The sequence below is a fragment of the Pinus tabuliformis genome, chromosome J (assembly GCF_031772625.1).
Source record: "Pinus tabuliformis cultivar Carrire ecotype Pingquan chromosome J, CPIR1, whole genome shotgun sequence".
Taxonomy (NCBI): domain Eukaryota; kingdom Viridiplantae; phylum Streptophyta; class Pinopsida; order Pinales; family Pinaceae; genus Pinus; species Pinus tabuliformis.
This window is the reverse complement of record NC_142295.1, coordinates 237973780-237995454: the sequence shown is the minus strand read 5'-3', so window position 1 is coordinate 237995454 and position 21675 is coordinate 237973780.

Here is a 21675-nt window from a genome sequence, read left to right as displayed (position 1 = left end):
TGGTGAATGATGAGTTTAAATGTGTAAATCTTTTATTTTCATCATAAGACAAATGGCATGTATCACATGGAAGACACATCAAGCAAGAAAAGTCAAAATAATTAACCCCCCTACTCATTTTCCGTAAATTTTCACTAATTTCCCTTGAGTGCCAAGGTATTTTCTAAATTAGAGGGGCTCAGAGCATTTCTCTGACTTCTGGAGGAACCGGACCCTCGGCCCAATAATTTATAAAGCCTAAGTACTTAAAACCATTCATTAAATCATCATACCCATCCATAAATCATTTATTCCTTTGATAAGTTTTTCCTAAGTAAAATTCTATTTTACTTAGGAAAATTATACTATTTTCCATAAAAACCCTTTTTCACTTTAAGCCTAAGTTTGAATACACACATCAAATGTTTTTATACTTAGCGCTTTTCGTTCATTGTGTCATATTAACTACTAACTTGTATTAATTTATAAATCCCTTATAAAATCTACCCATTCCCGTATTATTGTAACTATGTTAAAAACTTCGAAATATTAATATCCCGCCCCTTTGGTTAAAATATAACCATAATCTGTAACTAATTAACAGCCCTAACCCCCGCCACACTAAAAAGGGATTAATTAACCCTCACGGTTAATTAATAGCCTCCCCAACCAATCCTGTCACCCCCAATATGATTAAATAATTCTTAAATATATTAGGCTCACCTTTATTAAAATCCCATCACTTTATACCCCCTGACAATCATCCGATCAAGTCCCCAAGATCCGATGACTATTATGCATATCGCACGACCCTTTGTGACCACACATTAGTGCACGATAACAAAGTGGTTTCATGCACAGTACCTCCGCCACGCATCGATCAGTCTATGGAATCACTGGCTTAAGGCCAAATACCGCCCTTTCCCCGCTCAGTCAACTAGCTAAAGCTTGCAGTCGCCAATTTGCTCTGAAATTTGCAGTGGAAGCTACCCAAAGTTGTTCAACCACACCCAGTACCTGCATTCCGTTACCCGTCCCCCCAAAAAGCAGGTATTTATCAAAATTCCCGATAAGAAACCCTGCAAATACTAGTTTTCCACTGCAAATTAACTAAAAATCCCAAATTCATCATAATTTTGTTACTATTTTCATCATTCAAATCCCCGAGACCCTCTGTTTTGTCCCTTTTACAAAGAAAACCTCAATTTCCCTTTTGAATCCACAAGAACCAGAAATGGAAACTCCGGTATCTTTCAACGTTGCACCCATTAATGCTCCTCATCGAGATTTAGACTATTTGCCTCTAGCAGACAAAGACTTCCAAATAAAAGACTTAACCACTGATAAAGACCACCTTATAGTCTTTTTCCAATGTAGAGATAACCACTTAAATGGCTATGATGTCATGGGACTATGGGAATCCAACCTCCCAATGTACTTCCTCCCCTCTGTGCATGTTTCTCCAGATATAATCCATCAATGCCATGCAAACTATGACCCCATCCGCAGAGCAGTCATGTCTCCCAACCAAAGAGTCATTTTCTCAATAACTGTTGAAACAATCAATGAGATGTTGCAATTTCACCTAGGTCAATCCCTCACTCCCATTTCCATTGGGAATTTGCTTGATAAAGCAACCAAAATGTCCCAATTTGAACTTAATCGCCTCTGCCAAACTTTCATACTAAAGCAATACCAGACTTCAAATCCCCCTCCTTATGGGTTAGTTTTCTTCACAGATATAGGTAAAATCATAGTTGATATGATAGTTGTAGTCATGGGATTCAACATTAGTGAGTATGTAGATGAGTTAACCCTAGTGTTGATGTCTAGCTTTACCCCTGGATAGCCCCCTGCTGTCAAGTATGATTATGCCTCATTTATTGCTGACAAAATTCATGATCAGTTCATGAGACTGGAGAATGAAAGGGTTTTCAAGTATACCACCTTCATATATCACCTCATGCTCTACTATCAGTCAGACAATTTCCCATTCTCTATCAAGAAACTTGATACCATGGGTAATCCAAGGTCTATCATCTTTTTGACTCCCATCTTTCATAAATCTCTATCCAACCCTTACTCATATAATGAGTTCATTGATCAGTTTGTCCACCCAACAACTACCCTGCTTGTAGGGATTTCACCTCCTAGAATCAATGGTGACATTAAGAGGATCCTTCAGCTTTCCAAACAGTACAGAGTGGGTGACTGGTATTTATACTAGAATTATACAGAAATCAGGATATATGGGTGTGAGCTTTCCCCATTCAAGCTACCCAGATATGTTCCAATGAGATTGTTTGCATTGGAATACTATAGACAGATAATAAACTCAGACTTTCTTCATTTCACTAAGGCTAAGAAGAGAGCACAACTAAATATCAAGGATCAATTAGACCCTTTCCTCTGTAACACTAGGGAAGCATGGAAAGAAGCAGAGCAAATTCTAGAATACCATCTGAAACTAAACAAAAGTTTTAATTGGATTCCTTATGATCCCCATAGTTTCATCTGTGATAGAAGGATGAAAAATAGACTGTCACCATACTTGCATCACAGAATCCCAGATATTGAACAATTTTCCAATATGGAAGAATGGAGGGAAGGGACCCCAGTAGAAACAGATAGTGAGCAGGTCAATATAGAAAATGTAATGAAGGATCTTGAAAAGACACTTGACTTGGATTCTTTTGGACAGGTGCAATTTGAGACTTCTCAAAGACCAGCATCATGGACTAGTGCCTCAACAACTGATACCTCACAAAGGCACTCACAGGAGACCAGTACACCACTTGCAAGGACATCCAAGGGAAAAGAACCAAAGACCAACACCCAAGCAACAAAACAATCAACTATGTCCAAGCCACTTGAAACTTCTCAAGAACAGGCTCAAACACAGGCTCACCCAACTCAAGTTAATGTAGAAGATCCCCCAATTTTGCAAACTCCTCTAAATGAGGAAAAGAATAAAAAGAGAGACAGGGAAGTAGCTACCCCTGCTAGTGGCTCATCAGACCAGCCTGGTGCTAAGAGGCACAGGCTAAATCCTCATTCAGAAGAGGATTTTTTGAAAGAAACTATAGATAGCCAAAGAAAAGAAGGTGTAGATAGTCACCAGACTTTCCCAGTAGGTGGGACACCTTCTAGCTCACAGAGACAGGAGCTGGAGAGACAACAAAGTGCTGAAGTGTCATCCTTTAAGCCTCCAGGAAATAAGAACCTAGACATTAAAAAGAAATTCAAAGAAATAAAAGCTAGGAATGAGCCATTAAGGATCCAGGTCTATAATCAATATTTAAAAATGGCTCCCACCAATCAAAATAGATTGATGTCAGCCTATGACATCAAGGAGGGAAAAATGCAAATGAGCCTCTTCAAGCCCAAAGTACAACAACCTCAAACAGTTGCAGATTACCTTCAAACAGATTTTGAGGTCATGGCAAAAGACATTCATCCCTTGGATCAGATCGAGTTACACAGGCAAACAAGGGAAATGATATATTCTACATTAAGCAGTAAGGCCATGATGGCCCAAAGATTAGAAAATTCTTTGAATAATACAACTACTCAGTTACTGCTAGAAAAATCCTCTTCACAGGCTAAAGACAATAGAATTAAATCTTTGGAAGAATTGATTATTGGATTGGGCCACAACCCAAAGGATGTGAAAGCTACAAAGGCTTTGATTAAAAATAAAGATGAAGACATAGCTGCCTTAAGAAAACAGCTGAAGTTGCCTCCCTCAAGGCATCCACAAACTGCTGAGGTTTTACAAAAAAAGGTCTGAAGAAGAGCTTATGGACTTAGTCCTCAAGTTTAATGAACAGTTGAAGGAGACTGAACAAGAACTAGAAAAATCATTGAAGGACAAGCAAGGAGAGTCAACCTCTCAGCCTCCAAATGTGATACCAGTGGTCTCCACTGCAGTCCCTTCAACACTGGCAATAGCTCTGGCACCCAATGTCCCTTTAGTCACAGCTGAAGTAATCACAGGTACAGGTATAAGAACGGCACCAATAGGAACTTCAGGTTTAAGCACAGATGAATTGGTCAAATCAATGGAGGAGTTAAAGCTCCAAGTCTCTGAATTGCAGAAGGTAAAAGAACAATTTCTTACCTTAGAATAGAAATATGATCTTTCAAAGATAAATTTTGCTGAAAAAGTGGGGGAAAACAAAGGTTTAGTTCAGCAGGTGAAATCAGTGGAGAAGGACGTCACATTTGACAAGCCCTTAGCAGAAATTAGGAATATTGTTTGGACCAATATCACTCAGTCAATAAATGATGTTTGGCCATCAATACAGATAATTTTTGAGCAAATTGATTTGGTTAAAGTAGCTCTTGAAGAAATCTAGAGAACTAAAGAAGAGCTAGGAGGAAAGCTTGAGGAAGCCACCAGGCTAATTAATTTTTTGAATAGCAAAAATAAGTACTAGCTAGAAGAACTGGGCATCGAAGACAGAACAAGAAATATTCTAGAAGTTAGGAAGGTATTAACCAAAAGATCTCTGATGCAGAATTTGGAAAGGAGATGCCAGAACATGCAAGAAGAAATTAATAATTTCATGGAGAAATTTGGTATTTTTCAGAGCAAAGGGTTACCCAGTCCTTTATTTATCAATGATAAATTGATGAGGCATATAGACTATGTTGATAAATTAGCTCAATATGCATATTACCAAGCCAGTTCATCAACTAGTACATCTGCACCAAAGGCCCTACCTACAGGAAGAGTTCTCTATGACAGTCTAGAGAACCTTTTCTATGTTGGACATGAGCTAAAGCATTTGTTTCTAGTTCAACCTAATTTTTTCAAATACATAGAGGCTAATGAAATTCTCAGGAAACCTCAAAGGACTACCCAGTCCTTTATTTATCAATGATAAATTGATGAGGCATATAGACTATGTTGATAAATTAGCTCAATATGCAGATTACCAAGCCAGTTCATCAACTAGTACATCTGCACCAAAGGCCCTACCTACAGGAAGAGTTCTCTATGACAGTCTAGAGAACCTTTTTTGTGTTGAACATGAGCTAAAGCATTTGTTTCTAGTTCAGCCTAATTTTTTCAAATACATAGAGGCTAATGAAATTCTCAGGAAACTTCAAAGGACTAGAATACCACAGAAAAAATGGTGGATAGATATGACAGAAAAATTGTGATTTATCCTTGGTAAAAATGTAAATTTTCATTATTTACCACAGTTAATGGTGGTAAAAGAGGGCGAACAAGGATCAAACATGTAAAGAGTATCAGAACAGGTTAAAGTGTATCTGTAAGAAGATGAAAAGCAGAACAGCTAGCATTGAGTTACGAGGAAGATAGCAAGATGCTTCATCATAGGGCCTGCCTCCAGCTCATTCACAAAAGCAAGGACAACAAGCCATCAGTTTACTTTATCTTCTATCTTCGAGACCATCTGTCTCTACTTTCATGTAACATATAGTTAGTCATCCTAGAATATATCTCTCTTTGTTATGAGATACTTTATTATAAAACTTTTGTATAAATACTCCCTCATTCGGAGTATTGGGTGGATTCTTAGAAATTTTTGTAAAACTGATCATTTTGGAATAAAGTGTTGTTGATCAACTCTTGTATGGCTGACTAGATGAAGAATTAATACAAAGGACTTTTCACAAGATTCATGTGTCAAACACCAGACAAATAAGTATTATATATCTCATGTGTTATTGTTTTCTTGTTTAAATATTTCAATTGTGTTTCATATCTGAATACCAAAACGAAAAGGTATAATTCAGAAAGTGCTTAAGTGCAATCTGTATTCAATCGTTTTCATTCTAAATGTTTTCTTCTAAACTATCATAGGCAAGGAATTCTTAATTGCTCCTACTTCTTAGGCTATCATTTTGATCATTTAGTAAAAATTTCTTAATTGTTTTTTATTGGTGATCATCCAAATTCCCTCTTCTCAAAACATGTGGAAGGATTCTTAATTTCCCTTCTTCCCTTTTGAGCCCATCCCATCCTTTCAAGTTACCTTTTGCTCCCTATTTAGCTATCTTTCCCTGTGAAGCCATCCTTTGTTGAAAATCCAAATCCAGTTGAACCATCTTCAGTTGACTCCATAGCCCAATGGCCTGAAATACTCAGTTCTATCCATCTTCTTCTGAATTCCACCACCAAATACAATCAAAACCCCCAAGCTCTCATAACTAGCCTAATATCCTATAAAACAAAGCTGAATCCTAAAGAGAGAGCCCTCTCTGAGTACAGATTGGCTAGATTCTGTACTTAAAAGTTGGTTTGTGGTTACCTCAAATCCCTTTCCCTCTTCTTACAAATTCAGGAAAAATATGAGTGATAACAGGTGGTTCTAGTTATAGATTAAGCCTCGTGATTACACTATGGTTTTCTTTGAAAATAACATATTTTCCATCAGGGTATCATTGACTAAAAGACACATGATTAATGTAAAGAGAGGGAATAAACATATAACCAAACCTCCCAAACTTCACCATGCTTGCTTTTGAAACCAAACATGGTCTCATGTAGAAGCTATCCTACATCAAAAAGGAAAGGAAAGGGGTAGGATGGAAAGTAAATCAAAACAAAGAAAAAACAAAGAAAAAAAAATTCTTCCTACTCCTAAACTAATTGAGAATAAGCCAAGATTACATAAAATGAAACTTCCAGTGTAACCACCGACGCATAGGCTGACCTATATGGGTGAGGGAATCCATAGCAAGAAGGATATTTAAGCATAACAGTAAATAAGAAAGATGAATCGATACATACCTTGTCATTCGAAGAGTGAAAGTGCACGCAGAAAACCAGAAAAGGAAAGAACATGTAAGGCACTCTGCGGATGCATTATGGTGCTTGTGCACATTACGACAAAAATATATGCGAGAGAAAACTTTCAAACTTATAAACTTGGCAAACATGAAGAAAGAGAAATTATTACATTTCACAACAGAGTTTTCTAGGTATGATTCCTCTAATGATTGAGAGATAGGATCGTGCAAAATAGATGGAGGATGAAAAAATTAGATATGGATGGAATTTCAATTTGCACAATCGAATTATGAGGATCCTCAGAAGATACATGAATTTTTTGATCAAAACTAGAACTAGCGTCAAGACTGTGAGAACCTGGCATGCCCATTCGCTCAGGCTTAAGTTCCTCGATAACTTGCAGAAGTTTCATGACATAGGAAGGTAGATCATCTAAACAAGGTGGCTTAGAAAGATTGACAGTGGAAAAATAAGAGTCGTGACCATATGAATCAATGAATAGATCATGACAGCCATGATTAGAAAGTTTTTCATTATAAACAAAAAGCATTCTCTTGATCTGATGAATCAAAGAGAGGGGAAGATTGAAAACAAGAAATTCCACCCTCTATTTCTTGAGAACGATCATATGACTGATTTGAAAGATCAAGAAGAGAATATTCTTCCTCTCTGTTCTCAGATGAAAAGCTGACATTCCACAAGTTCTGAGTATGATCATAATTAAGATCATTAGAAACCGATTCTGTGATAGATTCAATAGGAATAATAGAATCGTGAAATATGTCAAGATAATGAGGGAGAGGTGAAACAAGGAGAAACATTAACTTGTATCACATATTCTCGTTCAAAGATAGAATCCCACACATACACGTCATAAATGATATTGTAAGTTGGTTGGTCAACACTAACTTCATCATGAGTTTGATCCTCATGAACATTAGAAGAAACGATTGAAACGGGTGAACACAACAACTCACAATCGGGAGTAGCATAAGAATCAATCGATGGAGGGTGAGGAGAAAGAAAATCACCAAATAAATTATATTCGTAGTCCCAACTTGCGCTTAAATTATGAATATGCGGGGTTGGAAAAGATGGTGGTACATAGAACGATGGGCTCTCAACCTCTCCAACCTTAACCTGCTTAAATAGAGTTGTTTGATGAGGGGAAGACGAAGAGTCACTTGGAAAAACAACTTACTTCATTGCATATTTGGGAGCTACATAATTGGTGTATGTTGGGAGACTTTCGAAAGATTCATATTATTTTTTATTCATCGAAATATAGATAATAATTTCAAATTTCTCTTTCATTAAATTCCAATCGACATCATTCTTAATAAAATTCAAAACATAAATTAATAAAATTATCGTGAAAATCATTAAGCGATTCATGAGGTGCTTTTCACAAACGCATTATCTTCTTGAAAACATATGTATAATCAAACCTACCAAAGGAACATAAGAGCTCTTTAATAAGATGGTCAAAAGAGTGTATAAAAGTGACTCGAAATGTGTAACACCATTCCTTGACGTGTGCTTCGAATGTGAGAATGAACAACCTGCAAACAGCATCCTCGCAGTGAATATTGTGTTTAGTGCAGAATTCAAGAAAGCAAGTGGTGTGCTCAAGAATGGTTGTTTCACCCTTGTCATTAAATTTTAGATTCGAAAAGTCATTAAGTATTCCCATGGGCACTTTCAAATTTGTAGTTTAGGAAAAAAATGCTAGGGTTAACATATGAGAAGAAGCCATTAAAGATACAAAAAGTTCAAACAAAATTCATGGGTTCATCTTGTCATCTGACCCTCCTTCTAGTGTCAGAAATGTTGATGACGCTAGACAACATTCGGGGGGTCTCCCGGATATGAATTCCCAATTAGACCTCGCACCATTTGGTGTAGGAGCCCCATCTGGAATATGGCCTCGTTACTGAAGTAGTGGGTTTTAATGATGTGCCTTGGCTATAATAACGCATAGGGTGGTGTTTTAGTGACTTTGGGGAAATAAGTGTGTGACTCTACAAAAGGTCAAGTGTGATGTATGAAAGGTTCTGACACATGATGGGAAAATGAGTGATCCCCTTAGAAGCCTATAATAGTACGCATCTTGAAAGGAACACACGAACATAAAGACATCACAAGTTAACATGTGAAATTGTTCACACGTTAACCATGATGAAAATAAACAACAACACACATTCAAAAAGATTCATACTAATGCAAACGAAATATTTAATAAGTGTTAGCGTAAGTGAAATAACATATATTGCAAACATAACAATAATAGTCCTACTATATTCACAACACATTCATGAAAACGTGGCAGCTCTGATTTTTTATTAAAGTGAAAGTTCCAATCATACGTATACCATTGACGAACCATTAGCTCCAATAGTGGAACATGAAGTATACAATTGCTCCTCCAAAGAGAGATACTCCCTCTATGCTACGAAGAAGCCAAGGCACTCAACAAACTCCCAAGCTATTGATTCTAAGATAAAAATCCTAGCCAAAAGTTTCACTCCCCAAAATCCCTTTACATGAGTTATGAGGGTATATTTATAACAAAATGGATGACTATTCACTTCCCCTTGTGACTCTTGGACTTCCCTCATGACTCTTCAACTTCTTTACAAGATGATTCCTTAACTTCATTACATCATGACTCTTCACATTCCACAATAACACTTGGAATTTCACTTACAAATTAATTACAAAAGAATATTACAATATCCTCTTACCCATATAGGAAAAAATTGGGTAAAGCCAACTAGACAGCCTAATAAGATAAAATAGTTAAGCTTGAGTTTGGGGAAACTCTAGCTCATCAACTTCCACTTGATGTTTCTCGGTCATCTAATAGTGTTGAGATTTTTACTACATGATGACATGCCCAAACTATGCAATGGTGTCAGGATGGAAGCGGGCTCTAGCCTCCATGGCATCTAGGTACACTAATTTGGAATTGGTCTATGTTTCCTTCTTGAGAAGGAGAAACATTGTATTGATTTGGATAGGGCCACTAATATACTTCTGCATATTCTTCCTGTTTACTTCAATATCTTCCCTAATGGCGATTTGTCTCAAATGTTACAAGTATTCTTGAACCTCCTGCTTGACCTGATTCCTGCATTTGGTCTTAGTGAGTGAGCCATCTGGTGGGATCGCGTGTGATTTCACCAAGAATTCAAAACTATTATACAATCATGCATATGAGGCTTGAGTGTTTGCAATGAACGAGGTGAGTTGTCTATTATTATAGATGAGCATATGAACCTTTGTGTTCTCCAAATTTGCCTCTTTCCTTGTCTTATTTCCTAATTCAAGTAGCGACCCTTTGTATTGCATTAACCATTCATACACGACAACGATAGATGATTGTACAGCCTTGATATTTTTGACATGATATTTACACTTCTACTGCAACCAATGCAAGTAGAAACTTCCTTATGCATGGTAAGAAGCTCCTCATAGAGATTTTGCATGGTCTCTACTAGTGTTGATACCTCGCCGAGTATCACTACCTTCAATTCTTATGGATAGACCTATGCGGGAGCTGCGTTTTGTACCTCTACTCAGAGCTGTTCAATATCTTGCATAGAAAACTGTAAGTTCTTTGCCAAATGTTTGTTCTCGGCCATCATATAGTCCATATTTTACTTTGTAGCACCTACGATGGTCAAGTTGGCTGCGGTAATGGAACCTGGATTTATTCTGGTGTCTATTACAATCACCCTTTCTCTGATGAATATGAGAGATGCGAGGTCGTCCATAAAATGTTTCTTCCTTTTTGGCACAATATTTTTCTGAATCTCTTCGTAAGTCAAATTGTATGTGTCCATAACCATACCATCATCAAGAGGAACAATTTTCTCTTCCTCGCTTGGAGGTTTCTCTATTGCTAGAGGATAGGGAGACAATATGGTGACCTACTATGTACTTGGAATTAGGTTGACATCTTGGTTCTGCAGCTCCAGTTCCTCCTCCATGTCTTGAATCTTAATGAACTCCTCAATCTCTTGAGTAAGTTGCTTGTCCTACATTTGTTTTCTCTCCTCCTCTAGTTTTTGGTTTTGTTCTTGTTCTTCAGCTTGTCTTCGTGTGACTTCTTGTTCTTCTACTCTTCGCCTTTATTCTTCTTCCTGCTTCTACCTTTCTTCCTCCAATATCTTCTGCTCTCATTCTTCCTTTTACTTCTGTTCTGCTTCCTACATCCTCTAATTTCCTCTTCTTCTCTATTGTTATGTCCATTTTAAGTATGACTAGATCTTATTTCATCTTGTGTCTTCGCTCTCCCCTTGAACTATGCACAAATTTACTCTTGCCTTTCTGCGCACCGGGTCATGCTTCTCCGCTAATACTGCCACTAGAATGACTTATTTTTGCAGAGTAACTTGCGATGTTCCGACAAAACTGACTGGTTCACAAGACTTGGAGACATTATAACAATTCTTCCAATCTTCCTCCTTAGGTATGTGAAAGTTCTTGATTAGCCACTAAAAATGAATCCTCACATAGTGGTCTTTGAAAATATTCCTTGGATCATACGGGTTGAAGTCCAAACAACCGAATGTGAATTTTTCTTTTGCCTCTCCTTTGGTGTCTACAACTTTGAGATTCTTGATTTTGTACAATTTGATATGCATAGGAAGAGTGGGAAAAGGTTATTTCTTCTTCATGTGCAAAGTTGCTGACAACCCTATGGAGAGATGGTATGAAAATTCTTGCATGACTAACTTATTGGTGGCATACCTCAGTGGAAAATGCAGAGACATCTATCCATTGAACACTCTGAGGAAAGTGTCGTTCGGTGAGGCAAACCAATCTACTCTCTCCGACACTGCTTCCATTTCCCCAGGTGACATGCACGATGGTTCTTCCTTAAAGATCAACTTATACAATAGAATGAGGAAGTGATCATACAACTTTTCCATTACTCCTCTATGGATGCACTCTAAAAGTAGTTCGCAATAAATGTGCACGATAGGCTCTCATGGTGTCGAAATCAAATTCATGTGAGAGAATGAATTGTGTGTGTAGATTACATCCAGTAGATAGGAAGACATGTCTGTAGCTTGCTTTGGCATGGGAGGAATGAGGGCATTAGCTACATGGATCCTCATTTGTTGAGCTAACATGTCTAACTAGTTGAATGTTCTTCCTTTGTTCACAACCTAGTTCAGTAAGAATGCCCACCCTTAAGGGAAGGTCTCAGTGCTTTGCTGACCATAAATTCTGCAACATAAAACTATCAAGAGCTGATAGGCCCTCCTGTGAGATTTTGTCTTGCAGGTGTTGGTGGGTGTCTAAAGGAACTTTGTTGGTTCTTTCACCCAACTTTTTACAATATCCTTGGTGCTTAAGTAGCTAGTGGTAGCATAAAAGTTAAAATCCATGAGTGATTTCGGCTCCAACAAATGGCACATGAGATGATACTTTGGTGCTAGAAAAGAAGCAAGCCTTTGTCCACTGGCATTGTTCAGAGTCATAGCCTTTTGATCTGGATTAGAAACTATCCAGCTGACAATGTGTTCACATGGGAAAGTCAGATACCTACATGCAACCTTATGTAACCTTGACTCCTGGACATAGATACCTGCATGTAACCTTATGTAACTATCTCAAAGGACAAGCATCAAGCTTGATCCTTTGACTTGCGCGATGCTTAGCTAGACAAGGAAACTGTTGGTCAAGGGAAGGGAAGATCTACTTGGAAAGAGAAAATATGACTAAGGATAGATAGATCGGTGAAAATCAAGTGCAGAAGATCAACATGCAAAAGAAAAACAAACATGCATGGAGAGTCTCCGAAACGACGACCACTAATGGGGAAAAACAAGAAGACTGATGTGACACTTATAAAAGGCGAACAAAGAACTGAACCAATGCTATAACAAGATGATATACGTTAAAATGCCAAAAACCATGAAAAGAAACAAGAAAAAAAATACTCATAGAATCCAAATGACAAAAAGTGACAGAAAATGCGACAAAAGACGAAAAAAGAAAAACTCACCCAGAAAAGCATCACAAACTCCATTGAAGGCTCCTTGACCTCCTTAGGAATGCTAGAGCTCTGTGATTGAATGTACAAATGAGCTTTAGGGTCATCCATTATATCTATTTAGATTGGTTAGGTTTTATGATGTGCATGCCTAAAATCAAGGAAAAAGTGACACTTGGTGGTTCCAAAAATAGTAAGTGTGCCACATTCAGGAAACTAATTAATGACTCCCTATTTTCTAGGGATGTTTTTTTTACTTTTTTCTTTTTCATAACTGGGCATGTAGACTGCCTAGAAGTATTGTGTAGTTCTCAAGGAATGGGCAACTTCTTGACTCAATGCATTACGCAGTTTCTGAGCTTAACGAAGGCTTTCATAGTTTTTGGGCTTAAGGCTAGGTTGGCATCCAGTACTATGTAGTTTCTAAGCTCAAGGCAGGCCTGACATCCTGGATTGCACAATTCCAATAATCATGGTTGGTCTGCCTTCCAAGATTGCGCAATTTCTGGAGGAAAGCCCAACAATGCTACAAGGTCAAGTCATAAGCTTCCTTGTGCCTGAAAGATACAAAATCGAGATCAATACATCACAAGCGAAGCAAGAAAAGATAATTCTTGATCACAACATGGATACTTGATAGAAGTGAAAGATAAGATCCTATGAACAGAAGTAAGGCTCCAAAACCAAAGCATGGACAAAATTTTGGACAGTGATTGTAACAGCTACAACACTACACCATAGGTGGATGTGGCTCTTTTCATCCATAACTATTTCATCTATGAATGATGCCATGGAATTTTCTTCTGGCATTAATTGAAGCTACTCAATCACTTCGAACACTAGAGATTAGTCAATATGCCTTTCTTTTGTGGAAAACCTTGCAAAAAATGGTCACAAGTGCCTAGAAGGAAAGTCGATCCAAGGACAATATTTCATACTAATGGCTCATAAATATCCTTGTGTTTCATGCACTCTATCAAGTGAGTCACACTTTGGATAGCTTGATAGGGTTACCAAATCCAATAGCACTAGTGGCTATAGCAAAATTGGAAGCACCCATAATTGTAACAAAACTAAAGGCAGAGGCAGGAGTTGCAGTACCCACAGCAAAGGTAGGGGCTAGAACATAATTGTAGGCAATGGAAGGAGCTACAACACCCATGGTAGAGGAAATGGTTGCATCATCCTCAATAGAACCAATAATTATGGTAGAGATTTAGGCGGAAGCTAAGACAAATCCAGATTCGTCGAAGTCAGAAGGGGAAATCCCACTATAAGAGGGGTGTCATAGTAGTGATCTCAAAATCATTAGGATTCAACCTCTAATCAAGAGACTAAGGGGTATAAAAAATTGAGGAACCAAAAGATCCTTGTACATGGTTGTACCCAAAAAAATGGACGAGACACTCAAAGAGAGAATATGCTACAACAAACGAACCAACAAGGATGGATGTGGAGAAGGACCTTGTTGTGGATGAAGAGATAAACCTTACTGCAACATAAGCAACAAAAATATGGGGGGTGAAGAGATAAACCATGCTACAACACAAAAACCAGTCGGGTGGATGAAGAGATAAACCCTACAACAACACAAGAATCAGTGGGGCTAAACATGGAGGAAGACCCTATAGCAACACAAGAACCAACATGGGAAAAAAATGACCAAGGAAAGCTAATTGTAGGTTCAGAGGCTACAACAACAGAGGAAGAACCTATAAAGTAGGAAATAACTACAACAACTCAAGATCCTATTCATACTATGCAAATTCAGAACAAGGTCCACAAGAATAAGAAGAAGAGGAAATCTATGGGTACACATTTCCTCAGGCCATTATATTTAGTCATTTCTACAATGAAAAATATATTGGATAAGAACAATAAAGACCTTTATCACAAATGGAAACATTAAAAGCTATATTGGAGGCTAATCAATCCTACAAGGCGTTGGGTTACCTTGCTAAAGTAGCACGACTTGTTTAAATAGATGAGGATAAGCCTAAATTACAAGATGCAACATGCTAAACGGACATAGAACTACAAAAACAAAGGGCTATCCAGATAGATGTGCAGGACATGTGGGGAGAAACTGAGGAGGAAAAGTGGAAAATGATGACGACAATATATGAATAAGGGATGATGCCAATAACAGAGCCTTATCAAGTTGTGAAGAGCCTTAGAGAGAAGTGGGAAGAACACCTACAAGTCCATGGGTCTCAATGAGACTAGTGGAAGAAGAAAATAGTTAACAAAATCAAAATAAATAATAATATAATATATATTTATAAAATAATATAATTATTACCAATAATATTGTTGTTGATGATGATGATGATGGTTAATGTACATTGAGACCAAACTTTGGTCTATCGAACCTAAAGAAACAAATTATTTAGTTTGATTTAAGATTTTGTTCCTATGCTCAAAAAGCTTGGAGAGAAGCTTCCCGAACTCACTATAATTTTGACATCGTAAAAGGCTAGGAAGGTCAGTATTGTGATAGAGATTATGAAACTGAGATCTAATGTGGTTGTACGTGGGGCACTTTAAGAGGAAGTGGTTTTCATCCTTGATGTTCCTATTCTCACAAAGATGGCAGATCCTTTCCATCCATGATGTTTTAGGAACTGTCCAACGACCTGTTTCACTATGGAGCTCATGAGAGTTCGTTCTAATCTTCACTAGATTAATTTTCTTCTTTGAGCTAGTTAAAACAGAGAGATACTTTTGATCTTCTAGGGTGGGGTTGATGACCTTCTTATAATAACTTAATTTTCTTTTAGCTGCTAAATCTTTCTCACACCACATTTTTTCTTTGAACTTAGAAGTAACAATATTTTTAATGTTATTAATTTTTTGTAATGCATCATTCTTGTTGATCTCCCAATGGTTTAACCAGGCCCTCGTGTCTTTATACCACCCCCGCTTAAGACTTAGGTGGTTTTGGATGGAATTTAAAGCTAGCTTAGGAAGTCTATGATCTCCTATGTTATTGAGTTTGTGCTTGTACACCAGAAGTCTAGTCATAGCTAGGCTCTCGATAGGGGGAAGACCTACTTCTATAAGGAGAATAGGATAGGGTGTATTGCTTTTAATTTTCAAGTTATACGTTATAAAACGCTTCTGGATTTTCCCAATATTTCTCCAGGATTCTCTAGAGATGCTGCAACCCCAGACCTCACATCCATATAAGATAACAAGAGTGACTAAAGTTTCAAAGAGGAACTTCTTTTTATCCCACATTACGAGGTTTTCCGTTTTACAATTATTTTCAAGACCAAAATAAGCTTTCCACCTCCCGTTTATCCCTTTTTCAATGCTATAGTTCCAGTTGAGCTTGTGATGAATATCAATTCCTAGGTACTTGTAAGAATACACTTCCTCCAAGTTTTTTTTTTCACTTACTGGTTCACGGATACCCGGGTCAGTGGGTAGCCGCTACGTCTAGGGTTTTAAACACTGAGTGGACGCCACCCGAAGGGCATCAACACCCCTCGGCCTATTTACTGACCTAACCCCAAGAGCTTTCGGGATTCGACCCTGTGACCTCCCATTGGCGAGGCACTTGATTTGACCGATTGAGCTAACTCTTGGGGCTTTTCCTCCAAGTTATTATTGTCATACATAAAATTAGTGAAAGTGTCCTTCTTGGATTTGATAATCATAACTTTTGTTTTGTTAGTGTTAACAGTCATACCCATGGTAGAGCAGAAATCCTTAAGAAGCCTAAGTTGCTTATCAAGATCAGATGGACACCTTGCGAGAAGAACAATATCGTCAGCATAGAGAAGAAGGATGATGACTGTCCCAGCTAAGATTGTGTCAGCACATCCTGTGTCCTCTAAATAACCTTCAAGCTTGTCGATGTAAATGCCAAATAGAGTAGAGGAAAGGGGGCAACCTTGTTTAACTTCGATATTACATTTAATATCTTTCGACCACCCCTCATTGCTTTTTAGCTTGACAATTATATATTATTATATTAATAAATAAAAAATACATCATAATTATAATTCTAATTATATCCATATATATATATATATATATATATATATATATATATATAATGTTATATAAAATAAAATAATATAATTAATATAAAATATTATTAAAATTATTGTTGAAATAAAAAAATCCTTTTCAAAATTTTATACATGGTATTGCAAACGTCCCAAAGTACTTATATTTATATTAAATTTCAATTTGAAAATATCTGTCAAAATATTAACCTTTTTAACGAAAAATTTTCAAATACAAAAATGAAATTCTAAAATAAATCAATTATCTTTTTCCTTAAACATCCAAAAATTAAAATTAACCTTAATAAATGTTAATAATGACCATCATCACTAATCATTAGTAAATTAAATAATATTTAATTATTATTATATAATATCATGATTGATATATTTTAATTTTTCATCATTTACTTTATTTTATATTATTAATATTAATAATTCATTTTACTGAACAGTATAATAAATAATATATAACTTTTACTGATTAAGTATTAATTGTTTTAATAAATTTGGGTACCAAACAAAGTTCTTCAATTTTCTTACCGTTCATGTATTCAATCGAAACGAATTGAATCTTTGATTTCTCTTACAACGAGAAAAGCAATATCACAACTTTATTAAATTCTTAAATACTCACATCCTTATAAAAATGCTATAGGAAGCTGCACTTTACATATTTAGTGTTTGAATATTAAAATCTTTAAATGTAATGACAAAAATATAATTAGTATTTTGGACAATTTGGTTATATTTGGATATTCAATTTATATTTTTATTACTTTTACATATAAGTTAGTTTTATTTGTTTTATTGGTGAGATAAAATTATTTTTAATATTTTGCTAAAATCTAATTATTTAATATTTAAATTTAAAATATACTTAAACAAAGGTTATATAGTAATTAGTATTTATCATTTAGTTTAAATAAAATTAAATTAAATTAAAAAAAAAAACAATAAAACATAAAATTTTATCAAAAATAAAACAAGTAATAAAATAGTGTATTGTTGAAAGTCACCACAAAAAAAAATAAAAAAATATGATTAACTAATATTATTTATATTAACATATATGCATTTTAATATAATATAAATGTATTTGCGTTTTAATATATATATATATATATATATATATATATATATATATATATATATATATTAAAATTATTAAAATATATTTTTAATATTATAATAATAGGTCATTTGAAATTACTAAACAACCCATAATAAGACCTCAACCAATCACCTTACAAATAAATAAATTTAAATAATAAAAATTGAATTCCCAATATTAAATTATAAATAAGCTAAATTTTTTTTGATAAAAACAAACTAATAAAAAATCAAAACTAAACTAAATACCTAAATATAATAATAATGTCAATTTTATCATCCATATGTTTCAGTTTAAACTCTTTAAAAGATAAATGGTATACAACTTTACTACTTATTCTATTTCTCCATTTTTTTAAATCTAACCATTTAAACGTAAAGAAACATAATTCCAACCACATTGGTTGGTTCATCCTCACATTGGTTAGTTCGAAATATCGCCTAAATCCTAATAATATGATTATTCCGAAAAACATTTATTTACAATATAAATCACAAAAATCTCAAATCTAACATATTTTAACCAATTATATTTAAATAGTTTTCTATGACTCTTGTTCAAAAAAAATCAATTATTCGCACCCAAATTCAATTGTATTGACACCATTCAATTTGTAACACAATTTTTATATTACATATAAAGTGATGCCAAGGAAATATATGTGAACACGTATCTTCACAACTTAGTTTTCACCCACTCACACCTTAACGATATCCTCTTACGTTTGTGGTGCCCCACTCATAGCCATACATCTCTTCTTAAAACAATTATGAGAGATAAAGGGAGAGCGGTGCCTCGCTTTTGAAGGAGGTTGTCAACATGTATTCACAAGTAGTACATACACAACTCATCTCTTATCCGTGCAATAGTTGAAATACATACTATGCCATTCCATGTATTGGTGGGAATAAGGATCCTGCAATCCCCTGGGATCATGGGATCATACACAGTGCATTGGTTAGGAAAAGGGTCTTATCATGGCATGGGATCATATGTTGTGCCATGGTTGGATCAAAGGCACTGCCATCCCATGGATCATATACAATGCATTGATTGGCACAAAGAACTTGCCAAGCTATGGGATCATATACATTGCACTTTATCATGGTATTCACATCTACCACTACAAGTTTAGGAACATACAGACAATTTTTTGTACATAAACTCTCGATGGCCTATGGGGATGTAGTGCATCCATCCATCACGTCCTAAACATTCCCACGGCCATGCGAAGATGTTTGGATCCACCTTTAACGTAACCACATATTTTCAATGGGGTGGAACCTAAATCCTAAGGCCACTAGAGGACATCTTTCCTTAAATTATAAACAACCCTGATTGTACACGCTTTACGGAAGCCTACTATCTTTGGCATTTAATGAGCTTGTGATTACAAAATGTAAAGAGATTGTACTTTCGAGAAATCGAAAATTTGCTTTCTCAAAGAAAGTAACGACATAACTCAACTCTAAGAAGAGGCCTAGGTAGGTGTTTTGTTTAATTGTAGTATAAAACAAGGGAGAAAAGGGAGAAAAGTTGCTAGCGATATTTGTGAAGGTGTGTAAGGATGTAATTCGAGGTGAGGTGAGGTGTGGGAACGTTAAGATGGTGCAGTGATGTGTAGGTTAGGGGATTTAGGATGTTTGTTGAATAGGATGGATAAATAACAAGGGGTTAGATGGATGATCACATTTTGGTAGAAATGGGTGTGGTTTGACACTGTGATAAATTATTTGTGTTATTTATTACAAGTAAATAGTGTAGATAAGTACATTGATGATATATGAATAATTGACAAAGAAAAGATGTGATTTTCCACATCTACAATGAGGAAGAAAAATGTTATTTTTACATTTTCTAGGTGAACATAAAATTCAATAGAGCTTCAATAATGTGTCCCATCAAAATTCAAATCTTCCATGTATGTATAACATCTTATTTAAATCATCTTTATCTTCTACTATCACATTTCTATCATTTTCTAACATATCCCACGTTTCATATCTTCTTAACTATTTATAGGTTAATTAAATGCAATTATTAAAATTATTAACTTTTTAAAATCTCACACCCAAGGTTCCCAAGGAACAAAATCACTATTAGTTGCAATTCAAAGTTTGAGAAGGACACAGTCTTCAAGATAATCAGTAGCATAAATAAGGGATTGATCAAGTAATTGAAAGACAAGAGGAATGAATGATAGAACCCATAACTTATGAAAAAACTACCTTTAAGTCCAAATTTGTCCTTCAAAAATCATAAAAGAAATTGAGGTGAAATAAGTGAGTTCAATAAAACCAAAATCGAAATATCTATTATTGACAACAAATTAATACCAAGATTGTCATGAGCATCAATCTCATGCACAAAAAAGATAAGGATGAAGCGAAAGGGACCCCAAAAAAATTGTTTCTTGAAACAAACAAACATAAGAATCAACCACAAAGTATATTATGCATCATATAAGGAGTATTGATAAGACCCAAGGCCCAAGAAAACAAGCAAGAAAACCTACAATTCTACATGCAACCATGATGGGGAAATCACAACCAAAGACTTGAAGCTCAAGAAATCATAAAATATATAAATGCAATGATACATGTGTTTTCCAATAGTACTCATAGTCATATATGCATTAACTTTGCTAAGAAGCTAAACCATTTTGTGCACTAGGTGAAAGATCTCACATTATGATCATTGATAGAAGGTGAAGGGAGTATGAAAATGTCACAAATATATGTTCAAATACAAGAATTATAACTAAAAACAAGGTTTTGCACTCTACTATTGAATAAGTGATCATGACCTTAATGGGTGAGTAGGCTAGGTGTTGGTGGGTTAATGTAGTTACATGGGAAACCATGGTGAATATACATTATGTATCACATCACTTTCCTCTTCTTGTGAACCTAAGTGATTTACATTGATTACATTACAAATCCATATTTACCACCTTATAAAGCACAAAATTATGGTAATTATTCATAGATGATCAAAGTGAGTGTTTCAATTGAGCATAATGGAGAATTATGCAATCACTCAATTCATGAGCCACGAAACTATCATGGAGATCCTTTAAAACCCACACAATTCCTATTTTACTAATAACACATTAAACTCGACGACCCGTTCAATGATCTAACCATATTAGTAACTTAGATGGTTAAGGGTCATTCATATTAATCTCATTTCTTTAGCGAGGGTAGTGTACCTTGGCTATCCCTTGAACATACTTTGACTAAATGCAATTATATGGGCGAAGAGTTGACATGGATCTCTAGTTTACACTATTTATTCCTCCATGAAACTCTATAATTCAAAGCCTCTATCCTCCATTTTCACAAGCTCAATAAGAATAACATTATGATGCAAGCTTTTTGCTAGGAATTGTTAAAACCCACATGCTTCAATCCATTTCATTTTGTTTCATGAGTGATGGTGCTACTTGAATTTTCCCTTTATTATTAATTACATAAAGTGAAATAGTAATCAAATTATCCCATAATTAGTGAGAGTTATAAATAAGATAGAATCATCCTCAAAATGAAGGCGATCTCCCTCATTCCCTCAAGATGAAATATTCAATTTTGTGTTTATTTTTCAATTTGATGTTATAAAGTATTTAATATCTTCCATAAAATCATTTTTCCAATGATATGTGCATGTTTTCATTTGATTTTATATTCATTGGTTAGAAAACAAACATTAATAAGATATAGTAATATTGGATTCTTGTTTGTCTTTGTGTGCAAGTTTTCTTTTAGATTCTCTCTTTCTTCGCTATACAATAAGA